The sequence below is a fragment of the Monodon monoceros genome, unplaced genomic scaffold (assembly GCF_005190385.1).
Source record: "Monodon monoceros isolate NGI ecotype Baffin Bay Population unplaced genomic scaffold, NGI_Narwhal_1 Super_Scaffold_17, whole genome shotgun sequence".
NCBI lineage: Eukaryota > Metazoa > Chordata > Mammalia > Artiodactyla > Monodontidae > Monodon > Monodon monoceros.
The window spans coordinates 15,947,065-15,963,991 of record NW_021703773.1 but is presented as its reverse complement, the minus strand read 5'-3'; positions in this window follow the sequence as shown (position 1 = coordinate 15,963,991).

Genomic DNA, 16,927 nt, shown 5'->3' with positions numbered 1-16,927 from the left:
GGGGGGCGGGAAAGATGAAGAAGAAAAGCCCAGCTATGATGAAATGCTAATGGACAGCTGAACTTGACCAAGGACAGTTCTCAACTTGCAACTATTTCTTAGTAGGGTGGTGAGTATAAAGGCAACAGTAGCATAGAACTCTCCATGGGAAATTATGAAAAGCCAGCTGTTAAGGGGTGTGTGAGAGAAAGAATGTTCTAAGACTCGTCAGAGAAGCCAGTGCAGGCAACCCTTCAACTGAGAGCACTCAGCTTAAAAAGACACAGAAAGAAAATAATGTCACAATAGGAGATGCGCCTCAAATTAGAATTTGTACAACATTTTGCCAGAGCTATTTTAGCTTATCACACTCATAATAAGGCTCTCTAGTTTTTGGTGTGGTTTATTCCAGGTATAACCACCACTGGCGGATGTGGTGAAAAGTGGGTCCCAAGTTCTCATCGGCTGGTTTTCCTCCTGTAATGCTCAGTAAGATGCTTGCTGCATGCTCTACTTGTCGTCCTGAAAAATGGCTCAATTTTTGTTTGAGTCTGCAGAACTTTATCTAATCTGAGTAGCCAATCCTGTTTCTATCTCTTGTCAGCTACACTCTGAGAGTTCACTGCTTATTCTAGCTTGGATTTTTAAAATCTCTTTTATTTAGCTCCTTTTGAATAAGAAGGTCACTTTTTCCTTGGGGTTCAAGCTAAAAACAACCTCCACCCCCCTTGGTTAACGCTATGACACTGCTCATGAGCTAAGTTAATCATCCCAACCAGTGATGACAGTTATAATTTAGCACTTCACACCGACAGCAATACAGGAATGAACAAATTTCCATCAGGATACTAAAAGAAAACCATCAATCTAGTGTAAATTTTCATAGTTTTAAGCTTTGTATATACACTGGAGTTAAGAGGACAATTCCTTTCTTCAGTTTAGGTAGTTAAAGCTCCAAGACTCTACTTTCCCTAGAAGACTTGATTTTTCCTCACCTGCTGTTCCCTGCCACACTTAATCATGTTATTTCAAAATTGCTTAATTTTCTCAGTTTACTTTATCTACATTCATAGGACTTGTTAACTGAAGCTCAAGTTCAAAACACTTGCATGATATAAATTCCTCTCATATTTATTGAGTGCCTTCAGGGTGCACAGAATTATATTATGCATAAGCTGGTTGGGGAGGAGACTTGTGGTTGGGAGAGGAGAACCCTTACCTTTGCCTGGAGCCCTGGACTCACCACAAGTATACTGACATAGAAGAAGAGATAGGGAACATTACTAACGAAGATCAACTTTGATCATAGAAGTTCAGAAACTGTGCTGGAAAGGGAGAGGCTAAATTTGATAGCATGATGTAGTTTGACAGAATTTGATCTGGATCTTCTAAGTAACTAAGAAATTATTAATGCAAATTTCCCATAATATAGGTTCAGCTTTCATTGCATTTTAACAAGAGCTTATTTTTCTTCCACCTCATCTTTTGATGCTCCAGAAGCCATTCAGTTGCCAGGAAACAGACTGACAGATCACTAGCAAGCACATTTTACAAGACTATCACATACCTCACAGCTGATGGTAGTTTTGTAAAAACACTCCTGAGTTTTTAAAGGGTTTCATTTATAGTAAGCTGTAATAAAATTAATGTGAGTTATTCTCAGTTAATAAATAAAAGATATGTAAATCATGAAAATGGATACTAATCACAGCAGTATCTCTCCAGAGATTAATAGAAATGAAACAACCAATGGCATCACTGACCCTTACACACACACACACACACACACACACACACACACACACACACACACTTCACATCATCTGTGTAACAGAAGGCCACAGATTCTGCTGAAATTAGAATCTCCCTGGTTGTATTAGTTGCTTGGGCTGCCATCACAAAATACCGCAGACTGGGAGGCTTAAACCATAGAAATGTATCTTCTCACTGTTCTAAGGGCTTGAAGCCCAAGATCTAGGTGTCTGCAGGTTTGGTTTCTCTCTGTGTCCTCACATGACCTGTCTCCTTAGTGAGTAGATTCCTTGTGTTTCTTCTGCTTCTTATAATATAAGGACCCAAGTCATATTGGATTAGGGCCCAACCCTTGTGACTCATTTAACCCTTGTCACCCCTTTAAAGGCTCTATCTCCAAATACAGTCACATTCTGAGGTACTAGGGGTGAGGGCTTGAACATACGAATTTGGGGGAGGAACACAATTCATAGCATAACCGCGGTGGTTGTTTGCATTGACCTGTAAATCAGTGAATACTCCCGAGCAGTTTTAAACATTATGTTGTAACATTGCATTGAGGTGTGTTTCTAAAGATGCTGAAGGGCAAAGGCAAATAAATGACCCCCTTGGAATGTGTGACCTCTTTCTCTAGCAGCCCATAAATATTTTGCATAAAAGGAGATGGAGTTATTCATTTCTAGAATAAGAGAAAAGTTCATTGTGCCTTATTGCTGTAGGACTTGCCTATACAACATCTATCCTAATGTTTTTTACTAGCTATTTTTAGCATGTACCTAGTTGTTGAGGGGAGGCGCTATAACGACAAAGAGACATTTGGCTGAGAACTAGAACTTGTGGAGTTTAGTGTCTGCCAAAACCACTGGGTAGGAGGTGACTGGAATTTCGGTGGGATATATCAATGACAGGATAGGGATGCAATAGGGGCGGAGGGGGAGGAGGGAGGACTGCAGACTGACTTGAACCTGAGTCTTAAATCTTCCTGGTTGCGTGAACTTGATTAAACTAAGCTTCTTTAGTCTTCATTGTATCACACTGAATTTGATCTGGATCTTCTAAGAGCGTTAGATATGAGAAATGGTAAATTTCTAGAAAAATAACAGTAGTCTCTACCCCAAAGTGAGCTCATTATTTCTACCAAGCCCCATCTTAATATCCGTCTGTATTTACTTCCCAAAGTATTTTGTAGTCTCCCTTCATTAACTGTGAATTATAAGCATTTATTAAGTGTCTACTGTTTACCAGCACTAAACAGACTGTTGGATATATAAAACGAATGAATGCATATTTTCTGTTCTCAATAAGCTTGTCTATTCTATTGATGGAAAGGGCATATAGATAGTTTCCTACATATTGCTTGCATTGAACATTTACATATAGTACCTAAATTAAATTCAAATAACTAGTAAAACTTGAGTGTCTACTCTATCCTAAGCCCTATGTTAGGAGCCAGGGTTACAAAGACTGTGGCACTTGGGGAAGAATTTATTGACTTTGTTCTTATTCAAAGCACTAACATTAGATATTAAAAATTCTAAACTCATATATGTCAGTTTATTCTCTATTTATACACTTCAGTCAATCACATATTTGCATCATTTTTATTTTATGAAAATCATTTAGTCATTTCAAAGTGTTTCATAGTGTTAAGATATTTATAAAATCCCATTACATTTCTGGTAATATTCATTTTGTATGGATTTGCTCCAAAATTAGTCTACAGAGCATGATAGTAGAAATTAAGAGTGCTTTCAATTAGGTAAAGCTTTCTGTTCAAATTGCACTTTACAGAAATCATTTTGTGCCATAGGCTATATGTCAACAAGTGACTTTTTGGATATAGTGGCTGCCATTCAATCATTCAACAAAGACTGAATACTTATTGTTTACTGGAAACTATGCTAGGCGCCCTCTTCTGGTGACTGCAAGATAGGCACAACCAGGAATGACACCTGCTTTCATGGAAAGTACAATGATCTTTTTCTGTTTTTAAATGACCACTGAATAAAATTATTAAAAGATAACATTTAATAATGTAACACAAAGTATTCAATTGTGTAATTCATTTAATATATTGGTATTTTCAAATTAATTTAATCTTCGCAGCTTTATTTTTTTGCCCCCTTCAATCTACACTAAACTTCATTCATGTGGTCCTGTACACAATTGCAGTGCCCAATGTTCCCAGCAGATGGCGATATATGGAGAACGACAGCCGCACCTGAGCCAAGTCTTCCCTTTCTCAGCCTTCATTTCAACTTGGTCGCTTTCTAACGAGACTATAAACTTATCTCAGAAACTGACTAAATGCTTGGAGTATATTGAACTTATCTGATAGGGCTCATAAAGCTTTGTTTACATCTGTAAGATCCATGCATTTGAAGTGCCTAATATGAGAAAGGGGAATCAGATTTCCACTCTTTCATCTCCCTGAATTTGTTATAAAAATAATCAAAGTGCATTTAGGGAGGATTAAAATTTAAGCCTTCTGTACAATTCATTTTAAAGGTAGATTGTTTTTGCTTTTATTCTAACCGTACAAATCCATACAAGAAATGAAAAATATTACAGTGGTTAACATAAAACTCATGTAATTTTGTTTGAGAGAGAAAGATAGAATGACATTACTGAAAGAGCTATAAAATAAATATTATAAGAATACAGAGTAGCTATTTGATTAGAAATTGATCTTAGAAGGTTTGACCTACTTTTCTCTGAATTAAATGCAGCCCCCGAAGGTATTTGGACATATGCAGCGCTTTTAGAAATACAGTTATCTATTCTTTTTCTTTAAAATCTTTAATGCTGCTTTCTTAAAATGCTATATTTTGAATTTCGTTCTCTTAAAAAAACCTCTGTCACAGACAATAGTATATCATTCAGACAGGTAAAAGAGAATGAGTAAATTATGGAAAGTAGAAATTGCTTGAAAGATAGAGTATTATTAAAATAAAACATTAATAAACTTTTGCCAGGATTTTTGCTGATTTGTGCTATTCAACTTTCCCACAGTTGGGAGTATAGGAGTTAGATATTGTACAAGTTCAAGTGGAAAATCAGGCTCTGGCTTGATCACATTCACAGCTGAAGGAGAGCAATGTACGCCTGTCTGTGGAAGGCTTGCCTCTGAAGAGGACTCATGAACTGGAATTTATTACCTGATTTTATCAATATACCAAAAGAAGATCCATCTCTTTGAGATGGACTCATTAACCAAACCCCTGGGACAGAGGTATGAAAATCTAATGCCAATTTATTTCATTCACAATGAGAAGTTCAATTCTCACAGAAACTGGGAAACTTGTAATGGATCATGTAATTTTCTCTCTGTAGGCAGAATTACTTGAGAGGCCAAATTATAATCAGAAGGTTTCCTCGTGATTATGTCTTTTAAGACATTGTTTAAGACATTTTGGTTCTTCTAAAATAGCAATAAATTTGAAGCTTCATGATAACAAGAAATCTGAAGATCAGTCAAAATGTAATGATGCTACTTCTTCATTCTCTATTCAGAACAATATTACCAGATATCAATCAACAGCAAAATGCGTAAATCAACTATTGTACATTCATACCATAAATTATTACATAAACCAAAGCTACATGTAACACATGATAAATCTCACAGACACATACTGTTACATGTATTATGACTCCATTTTCATAAAAGTAAAAATAGAAAATACTGTATATTTATGGACTACATACTTAGATGTCAAAGCTTCCTTTATGTATAAAGTAAGTAGAAAAATAATCATTTCAAACATTAGGAGAGGATTTGCTTCTAGGGAGAAAGAGTCCAAGGTGGGGAAGTGTGTGTTGGCAATGCTCCTTTTTTTTCTTTTTTTAACTGAGTCTGGGTTACATGGATATTTGTTAAACTGTACATTTTTGTTTTATGCTCTTTTCTGTATCTAACAGATTGAGCCATGTAAAACATCATTTTTTGATACACAAAATAGCAATTTTGTATAGTTTGACCTAATAAGTTATATTTTATCAATTAAAACTTATATTACTTAATATACTATCTGCATCTATACAGGTGGGTAAGTAAATGAATAGTAATAGAAATGTATATATACATGATTTTCTTGTATACATACATATTTCCTTGTTCTGTCAATTGAGAGGGTCTAGAAGCAACGACACCCCAGTAGCAGTGAACACACCTAACACTAATCAAGGTCTTTAACACCATTATCCAATAAAAGTAACCAGGGATCCCTGGAGAAATAGCTGATTATAGGACCAAAGCTGGAAATATACAAGATGAGCCTAGAGTATCTTACAGTGCCAGAACATAAGGAAATGCTCAAACACACACACACAAACACATACACAGTGATGGGGTTAAGTCAAAGGGACACAAGAGTCAACTAAAATAGCTCCCAACGGCCAAAACTAAAACAATTTGAGCAACAAAATAAATTAAGACATATTGGATTATAACCCTGATTATAAAATACATATCCATGATCCATGCTCATATAAATGAATGATTGAATGAATAAATAAATGAGAGAGAATAGACAACTACCCCATTTAGAAGAATTACAAATACTTTATGCAGATACTCCGCCCTCAAGGGGAGGGGGAAGCATAACTCCCCATTCCCTAAGTACTGCGCACAAAGGTTTTAAAATATTGTTTAACTCAGAGGTAGTCCTAATTTTGGTCCTTTTAAAATAGAAATGAATTTGATCCCTCAGCCTGGTGATCAAGGTCGACATCAACAGTAATAAGTTGTGTGGGTAGCATGTACCCTTGACAGGGTGTGATGAGAATGGTACTTTATCCCTGTATTCTTCCTTTCCCAAACCCATAATCCCAGTCTAACTATGAAAAAAAAATCAGATAAATCCCAATTGAGAGATACTCTACAAAGTATCAAAACTGTCAAGGTCATAAAAAACATGAAAAGTCTGAGGAACTGTCATAGTCAACATTAGCTTAAGAAGAGATGATGACTAAATGGAATGTGATATCCTGAATGAGATCCTGGAACAGAGAAAGGGCATTAGGGAAAAACTAATGAAATCTGAATAAAGTATGGACTTTAAATAATAATAATATATTGGGGCTTCCCTGGTGGCACAGTGGTTGAGAATCTGCCTGCCAATGCAGGGGACACGGGTTCGAGCCCTGGTCTGGGAAGATCCCACATGCCGCAGAGCAACTAGGCCCGTGAGCCACAACTACTGAGCCTGTGCGCCTGGAGCCTGTGCTCCGCAACAAGAGAGGCAATGATAGTGAGAGGCCCGCGCACCGCGATGAAGAGTGGCCCCTGCTCGCCGCAACTAGAGAAAGTCCTCGCACAGAAACGAAGACCCAACACAGCCATAAATAAATAAAATTTAAAAATAATGATAATATATTAATACTGGTTTATTGATTATGACAAATGCACCATACTAATTGGGTATTTTAATGGGGGAATCTAGGTGTGGAGTTTATATGAATACTCCGTACTATCTTTGTAATTTTTCTGTAAATCTAAAACTGTTCTAAAATAAGAGTTAAATAAGTTGCCATATGCTCTTTTTTTCCCCTGAATAGCTGAACAAATTAGTACTTCTCACTTTTGGGGGTACTACACAGAAAGCATTGCCCATAACTGGACATATTTTTCAAAGCAGGGAGGAGTTTTGACATTATTTGTAAATTATTTGATTGGTTGTGGTAAAGTCCAATTGAAACTTCATTACAATGCAATGGGCAGAACACTTACTGATTCTTGTCAGCAAAATTAAACAATTCATTCAGTCAAGTCATGGTCAAAAGGGATTGATAACACACCCATTCTGAGAGGGGGATTGATCAACCCAGAGGGCTTCTGTGATAACAGGGCTGGGAGAAATAGGGTCATTTTAGTGTCCCTTCATTGGCTCAGCAATATTGGGTGGAAGTAAATATTTCAAAAGGATCCAGAGCCTCTGAATAAAAATATTCAGGCAGTGGGACCAAAGCCAGTTTTTCTTACTTGCAGATAGAATTTTGTGTACCTAGGTGGAGACAGCTGAAGTATGTTGCCAGTTTTCAAATTCACCTCAGTTGATATTATATCTCCTCAAACGACTGCAAGGAGTGTGGGAGGGGATGGTCAAGCTGGGTGGCCAGAGTTTATCATTATTAGATGTGACCATGAGGACTGAAATACCCTTAGAAGAATGAATATCTGTGTAGGACATACAGTGAGACTGAGGATGCTTATATGCAGGAAGTGGAATTGTCACAGGGAATATATAAATAGGTGATGAGTCCCATGAGGAGATGATCAAAGTGGTACAGAATTCTTTAGATACAAGAAGAGTTGTTCTTCATTTTGCATTGGTCAGACCATAGCTGAGGCCGTACAGGCCTCACTTCAGGGCAACACTGTTTAAAAAGGCCACAGACACATTGACCTGTGTTAAAAGAAAGCAAATGGGGAAATAAGAGAACTAGGAACCATGATATTATAGGAGGAAACATGAGGTATTTCTAGTTTGAAGGAAAGGCATGGTTTCTATTTTCAGGAGTTTTAGAGTTGTTATGATAAAGAAGGATTAGACTTATCTTATGTTGCCAGTAGATCCAAGTAGTTAATAGGTCAAAGTTACCGGAAAACAGATTTTGGAATCCTGTAAGGAACCAATTTCTAATAGAACTTTGGGGAGATAGGTTAGGCTATCTTACAATGTAGTGAGATGCTTGTCTCTGCAACTTTCTAGGCAAAAGCTAAACGACTTCTTGAGAATATTGAGAAAGGCAGTCACTCAGAATGTAGCCAAGTGATGGTATAAAGAAGGACAAGAGGTACGTGAAGTGCAGGGGACAAGAGGTATGTGAAGTGCAGGGGACGAGAAGGCATGCTTCCGTATCTGGAAGTCACTGTGAATGGGTGATTCAGCAACCATGACTCACGAGGGTAAGGCAATGCAGCATACTGTTAGTTAGGGTTCTCCAGAGAACAAATCCTAAGATCCGCAGTCGGCAAGCCAGAGACCAGGAGAGCCAATGATGTGGTTCAGTCTGAAGGCAGGCAAGCTCAAGACCCAGGAAAAGCTGACGTTTCACCTTCAACTGATTGGATGAGGCCCACCCACATTAGAGAGGGCAATCTGCTTTACTCAATCTACTAATTTAAATGTTAAACTCATCTAAAACCACCCTTACATAAACACCCAGAATAATGTTTGATCCAATATCTGGGCACCTGATGGCCCAGTCAAGTTGACACATAAAACAAACCATCACAGATACAAGCCACTAGGAGATGAAGTTCTGGATCAAGGCAATAGGCAAGAGTCCTAGACCAGCTAATCGGCCTAGAGTGAAGGAAGCATAGAGGGGATGATGGAGGAGGGAGGTGATGAATATCAGTTATGGATTTGGGGCCAGCTAGGCCAGAGGGCTGTTATTAATAACCTCACATCCTTTCAGGTATTGTGGCTGGCCACCACCAGAGGCTTGGGTTTAACAGAGGGAACAAGTGGATCTAAGAAGTGAAAGTGGTGCATTCTTGTGAGCACATACCAAATCCTCTTAGCTTTTCTCTTACATCCACCACTCTTGGGGAGACCAGTATTACACAGCTTCATGCACGTACAACATGACACCTCCTTGTGGTTTCTTTGTTGCCATAGCTTAGATGCCCACAGCAACCTACCTGGCACTCTTACACACATAAATAAAAAAGGCAGGTGAGTCAATGCCTTGAGGCAACTCTCAACCAGTGGGGGGCAGGGGCAGGGACACCGATGGATAAATGCTTTTCCCTTTCATTTCCCTTATGAGATGTACTTCATAAGCCTCCTCAGAAGAATTCTCAGGATTCAGCATGAGCCCCCAAGAGTCGTGGCCAACTTGAAGGCCCATTCTTCCCTGTTTTACTCACCTTGACCTTTACTATTGCTCCCTGAAATCACTTGGCTCAGGTTCTGCTTTCCTAGGGAAGCCAGACCAAGACACCACCTTCATTCTTACAACTGTGTGAAGAACCAAACTGGTTTCCTTATCGTTTTCTGAATATATTTGTCCTACATTTCTTCCAGGTATTCCACCATTTGCATACTTCTTCAGTTTTCTGAAGGTAAGTACTGCCCATGCCAGAGTAAAAATGGTCTAAAGAGGGTAAGACTGAAGAAAGAGCCATTTACCTTCTCTGGTCTCTTTTCATCTGAACTCTCCTCCAGCTTGGAATCATTTGTGGTGGGCGTTATGTAAATTCAATACCCCATATTCACCAGAGAGGCTAGAGATTCTAAGCTTCTGATATCCTTTTAACATTCTTGCCTATTAGGGTCTGATCCAGTGAATTGTTATTTCAACCCTTCTATCACCCTGGCATACCTTGCATTATTCCCAAACTCCAGAAACAAGAAATATAGGATCTATCCTGAAAGTTTGGTAGCATTCTCTTTCAGTGTATTTTGGTTCACATTCTAGGGCAGGGATGACAGTTCAAGCTGCAGAACCTGTAAAATTAATGTTTTTGTTAAAGTGTTCAACAGCTCAGTTTAGAAGGAAAAAGGGCTTTAGGTTTTTCTGTAGGTACCTTGATACTGCCTGCCCCCCCAAATACTGTCCACTTTATATTCACAGATTTCTTTCTAAAATGGTTGCCATTCTCAAGACAAGGATTAGCAACAATGTTTATAGCAAATAGTCAAAAATAGAATCCATTATGTAACTATGTAATAGGGAAATTTGGAGTGAAGATGGCATATGTTTGAAATCTGAGAGCTATCCAAGTGTAAATGCCTTATATTTATGCTATACTAAAATACCCTTTCATGGGGAATTCTGTGCAACCGAACTGATCAACAGTGCATGCATTTAAAACTGATACACTTATAGCATAATTATTATAAGTGTGTCATACACAAAATGAATATCTCTAAATGTAGTATCAAATTCTTAATGATTCCAAATCTACTTTCTCACTTTGTTCTGTACACTTGTAAAGATTTGTTGACTTGAAGCTTGGAAAAGAAAGGCAGAAACTGTTTAGTTACCAGGTTATACCAACTAGAAGTGCTGAGTCAGTAAAAGAAACTCTAAAATTCATGACTAGTTTGTTGTCCAATGAGCTCCAGGACAGTATAATTTTGGGGGGGGGAATATCAGGGTAAGAAAAATTCATATCAATAAAATCAAAAATACATTGCTATCTTTTGATATTTTGGAAAGCAATGCCAGTTTTGTGCCAAAAGTTCTGTCTAGCAATATCTAAGTATTCTAGGTAATAAGCTGCATATTTTTCAGTGTCTCATTAGAATAATTCTAGTTACACTTTCCTTGGCCTAAACACCAGATTTTAAAATATTAATAAAAGCTCTTTAAGTGAAACTCATATTGGAACATTTGAAACTCAAGTTTTAATCAAATATTATATTCTAACATAAAGGGAAAGAGCTGGTAAAGTTGGACCATTACTGTGATCTATGAATGAGAATTTAGCAGTATTAATTTTTCTCCTTCCTCCCCTCCCTCCCATACTCTCTCCTTCCTACACTTTTTCCTGCTGGTGGCTTCAACAACAGAGATTTATAGTCTCAGTTCTGGAGGCTGGAAGTCCAAGATCAAAGTGTTGGCAGGGTTGACTTCTCCTGAGGCCTCTCTCCTTGGCTTGCAAAAGGCAGCCTTCTTGCTGTGTCCTCACATGGCCTTTCGTCCATGCACAAGCATCCCTGGTGTCTCTTCCTCTTCTTAAAAGGGCATCAGTCCTATTGGATTAGGGCCCCACACTACGACTTCATTCAACCTTGATTACCTCTTTAAAGGCCTTATCTCCAAATACAGTCACATTGGGGGTTAAGGCTTCAACATACAAATTTTGGCAGGGGGAACATAATTCAGCGCCTAATATATATGTAAGCAGGAGTTCATCAATAAGTTTTCTGTTCCTTTATGACTACATAATTTTCTCTAGCAAATTATGAAACTGAAGAAGTAAATGCAACAGAATTTTTACTGAAGGAAATAAAATCAATATCCTAGATAATGTATGTTGCTATGTTCACAAGGCCCCAACTTGGCTGATCTGTGAATTAGGTAAAGTTTACTTCTAATGTTCTTCTTCTCTTCTTGCACCTTCTTTCAACATTGGTCTGTCCAGTAAACTTGTTCTTCTGCCAATGCCTTATTTTCTTGTGACTCATCTATTTTGGCTTTCCAATTGAGGACCTAACTTGTCCCCAGCCTCTACAATCAGTGTCTACCAATTTTTTAAAAAATATCCAGTTGAAACAAATCTTTATTTTCTATATAACCATTTAGCATTATTTGACAATCTTCACATTTCTCTCTCTTGCCCACTCATTCATTTTTCTTTCAGTTCCCCAGTCACATCTTTGCCTCCTTCCTCTCTTCCTACAGCCAATCTACTGTTTCATTCATTCTACAGTGTACAATTCCCCCCACATCTTACATCTCTGAAACTGTGCTTCTTACAATCAATGGTGTGTCATATTTTATTAACTGGCAGGTTTTTTGTTCTAGTGCTATATAAAATGATATACTTTAAATCAATGGAATTGTAGATTCCATGAAATACAATACTGTCACATCTAGTAGATTGTATAACCTCATATCTTTGAAATATGCCCCCTTTTCTCCATTTCCTCTGTCACTTCTCAAGGTCACACTACTATCATTTCTCCTGAGGATGATTGCAAGAGTCTCATCACTTCTAGTATAGTTCACTAGTCACCAGGGTTACCCTTTACCCCCAATTGTCTACTTTGAAACTAAAATAATCTTTTAAAGTGAAATTCTAATTTTGTCTTCCCCTTCATTTGAATGACTTCCTGTTGCTCACAGGGAAAAAAACAGACTCCTTACTATGGCTTACAGGTTTCTGCGTCAATCTAACCTATGTGTAACTCTCAATAGTTTATCTCATTTTGTGATATGCAGATGCACTGAATTTATTCCAATGTTTCAAACATGCCTTTTTGCTTTCTTCAGAGACTACACACACTAGCTTCCCACCCCACTCCCCTTTCACTAGCTATCTCTTTCTCATCTCTCAAGTTTCACCTAGACATTAGTTCTTCCATGAAATTCCCCTGACCTCCCCAAGTTCAGGTTAAAGATGCCTCTTCTATAACATTTGATAATTCTCCAATGAGCATTTACTTCTGTTTGAATTCCATATTTGTCTCTGGAATAGGATAAATTGTATATTTATTACTATGATTTGTATTTCTTTTGTTTCATTTCCCTTCTTTCAGTAAGAAGTCAGATCCTTTGCATATTCTTTGCTTTGGGCATTTTTATAGGGCTAAAAAAGCTTCTGTTTTGTAAAACCTAAACTCATTGAAGAGATTAAGATATAAATGACTTTAGGACAGCCTTGGGAATGAAGGAGATTTCCCTCTGTGCACGCTGCAAGAAGTGAGGACTTGCTCCTTATTCACTGAAAGCATCCAAGAAAAGTGCCGATTTCAGAGGCTTGCACTGTGACACCTAGGAAAACTGATTCCTAGATACAGGGGTCCCCAGCCTCATCTAAAATTCTAGGGCCCAAGGAAGATATATACGGATACATTAGAGTAGGGGACATGAGGTGGGAGACCACATGGAATGAGCCAATGGGACCTGATGCACGTGGCCAGATATAGAAAAGAGGGTTACCTCTGGAGATGGGGTGGGAAGGTGGATGAGAGCAATGACATACTGAGCTTCTTGCCACACTGTTGAGGTGAGGACTATGAAACAGATTTAGCCTGATTAAAGAAAATTAAAGAATGCTATGTATCTTGCATGGTCAACTTTGTGGACTGAGATTCAAATTCATAATGTCTGCATCTTCTACCACACTTTCAGGGCATTTCTCTTCTGCTCCTCTATCTTGTTATTTATTTATTCATTCCTTTACTTATTTTTCAAATCCTTTTTGCATCCACTGATATGATCATGGGATTTTTCTTTTTTAGTCTGTTGACGTAATAAGTAACATTAGTTGATTGTTGAAGGTCGAACCAGCATTGCATACCTGGGATAAATCCCACTTGTTCTTGATGTATAAATCTCACTACACTTTTTTGGATTCAATTTGTTAATATTTTGTTGATTTTCGCATCTATGTTCATGAGAGATATTGTCTGTAGTTCTCTTTCCTTAAACTGTCTTTGTTTTGTTTTGTTATTAGGGCAATGCTGGCCTTATAGAATGAATTAGGATGTATTCTCTCTGTTTCTATTCTCTGAAAGAGACTGTAGAGGATTGGTATATTTCTCCCCTAAATGTTTGATAGAATTCATCAGTGAACCCAGCAGGGCCTGGTGCTTTCTATTTGGGAAGGTTATTACGTATTGATTTAACCTCTTTAATCAATAGAGGCCTATTCAGATCATCTGTTTCTTCTGAGTTCTGGAAGATTGTGTCTTTCAGGAAATTGAAGCTGAAATTCAAATATCAAATTTGTGGGCAAAGAGTAAGTCAACTTGGTTGATAGTGTTGATCATCAGCTCACTAAAGCTCTGTTTATATTTTTCCAGGCTTTTTTTTTTTTCCTATCTATGTTTCATTTTGGATAGTTTACTTTACATTGTTATGTCTTTCAGTTTCATAATTGTTTTTTCTGCAATTTCTAATCTGCTGTTAATCTCATCTAGTTCATTTTTAAAATTAATTTTTAAAGCAGTTTTACTTTCATAGCAAAATTGAGCAGAAAGTACAGAGAATTCCTCTATGCCCTCACCCCTCCCTGAAAGCATACATGTATATACTATAAAACAATTACCACAGTAAGTTTAGTTAATATCTCTAACCACACAGTTACAAAATTTTTTTTCCTGTGATGAGAACTTTTAAGATCTACTCTCTTAGCAACGTTCAAATATACAAAACAATATTGCTAACTATAGTCACAATGCTGGACATCACATCCCCAGGACAAATATATCTTGTAACTGGAAGTTTGCACCTTCTGACTGCCTCATGCATTTTACCCATTCCCCACCCCTTGCCTCTGGCAACCACGCATTTGTTCTATCTATGACCTTAACTTTTTTTTTATTCCACATGTAAGTGAGATCATACAATATTTGTCTTTCACTGTCTGACTTATTTCATTTTGCATCTGCTTATCTATCTTGAGAGCTTTTCTTGTCTTCCTCCCTCCCTTCTTCCCTTTTTATCTACCTCAAGAAAAATCTTATAATTCTTAATTCTTGAGTTAAAAAGTATTTTAAAAGATTAAGGAGATATCCCAGGGTTGCCCCTGGTTCCAGACATATTTCACCCTGACTGGACTGGATGTTGGAACAGAAAAAGGACAATAGTGGCATAACTGGTGAAATCTGAAAAAGCTCCATCGTTTAGTTACTAGCACTACACCAGTGTTAATTTCTTGGTTTTGATTATTGTGCTAAAGTTATGTAGGTTGGTAACATCAGAGGAAGCTGAATGAAGAGTATATATGAACTCTCTGTACTATTTTAAAATTTTTTCTTTGATAGATATAGGGCTTTAGTGTTTTTCTATTAGATTCTGTGTTTTTTTTTTTGCTAACAGCTTTATTGAGATATATTTTATATAACATAAAATTCACTCTATTAAAATGTGCAATTCAGAATTGTATCTGATTCACTATCTAATTTACTATCTGATTTCAGAAGCTTCTCCTCACCCCAAGAAGACATCCTATATCTATTAGTCATTCCTCATCTCCTCCCGTGCCCCCATTTCCTGACAACCACTAATTTACTTTCTGCCTCTATGGATTTGCCTGTTATTGACATTCATATAATATGTGTCTTTTTGTGACTGGTTTCTTTCACTTGGTGTAATGTTTTCAAGGTTCATCACTATTGTAACATGTCTGAATACTTCATTCCTTTTTACAGTTGAATAACACTCCACTGTATGGATATACCACATTTGTTTATCCATTCATCAGCTGATGGGCATTGGGCTGTTTCCTTATTTTAGTCATGATGAATAATGCTACTATGAACATTCGCATGAATGTTTTTGTGTGGAGATATGTTTTCCATTTTCTTAGGTATATACCTAGAAGTAGAATTGTAGTTCATGTGGTAACTCTATGTTTAATACTTTGAAGAAAGTTCAAACTCTTCCAAAATGGCTTCACCATTTTATATTTCCACTAGCAACACGGAGGTTCCAATTTCTACGTATCCTTCTAAGCACTTATAATTTTCTGTCTTTTTACTTTTAGCCATCCTACTGGGTATGAAGTGATATATCTCATTGAGGGTTTGACTTGCATTTCCCTAATGACTAATGATGTTGACCATCTTTTCATGTACTTATTGGCCATTTACATATCTTTTTTGGAGTAATGGCTATTCAGATCATTTGCCCATTTTAAAATTGGATTACTTATTTCTGTTTTTGAGTTGTAAGGATTTTTTATATATTAAAACAAAAGTCCCTTATCTAATATATTACTTGCAAATATTTTCCCTCCTTCTGTGAGGTTTTTCATTTTCTTTATGGTGTCTTTTGAAGCACAAAGTTCATAATTTTTAAAAAAATTTTTATTGGAGTATAGTTGCTTTACAATGTTTTGTTAGCTTCTGCTGTACAACAAAGTGAATCAGTTCTACATATACATATATACACTCTTCTTTAGATTTCCTTCTCATTTAGGTCACCACAGAGCAGTGAGTAAAAAGTTTGTAATTTTGATACTAATTTATCTATTTTTTTATTTTTTAACTTGAGTTTCAGTGTCATATTAAAAAAAAATTGCTTAATCCAAGGTCATGTAGATTTACTTCTATGTTTTCTTCTAAATGTTTTATAGTTTTAGCTATTACATTTAGACCAATGATTCATTTTGAGTTAATTCTGGTATATGGTGCGAAGTAGGGGGTCCAATTTAATTCTTTTGTATGTGGATATCCAGTTGTCCCAATGCCATTTGTTGAAAAGATTTCTCTGTGATATTTTTTCAATTTTTCTGTTAGTGTAAAATTATTTCAAAATAAAAAGTAAATAAAAAGATAAATAAATAAAATTTTGACTTTACGGACTACCTCTTGGCTCAGATTCTGGAATCTGATCTCCCCAATGATTCTAGGGAGTCCAGAGTCATGAGAGTATGTCCTATGGGCATCTCAGAGATACTCGTGTCCGCCTCACCAGTACAACCTTTTCTTTTGCCCAACCAAAGGGCCATCCATGAAACATAAGAGGGAAGGAGAGAGTCTTCCACTTTCATGTAGTAAATCCATTC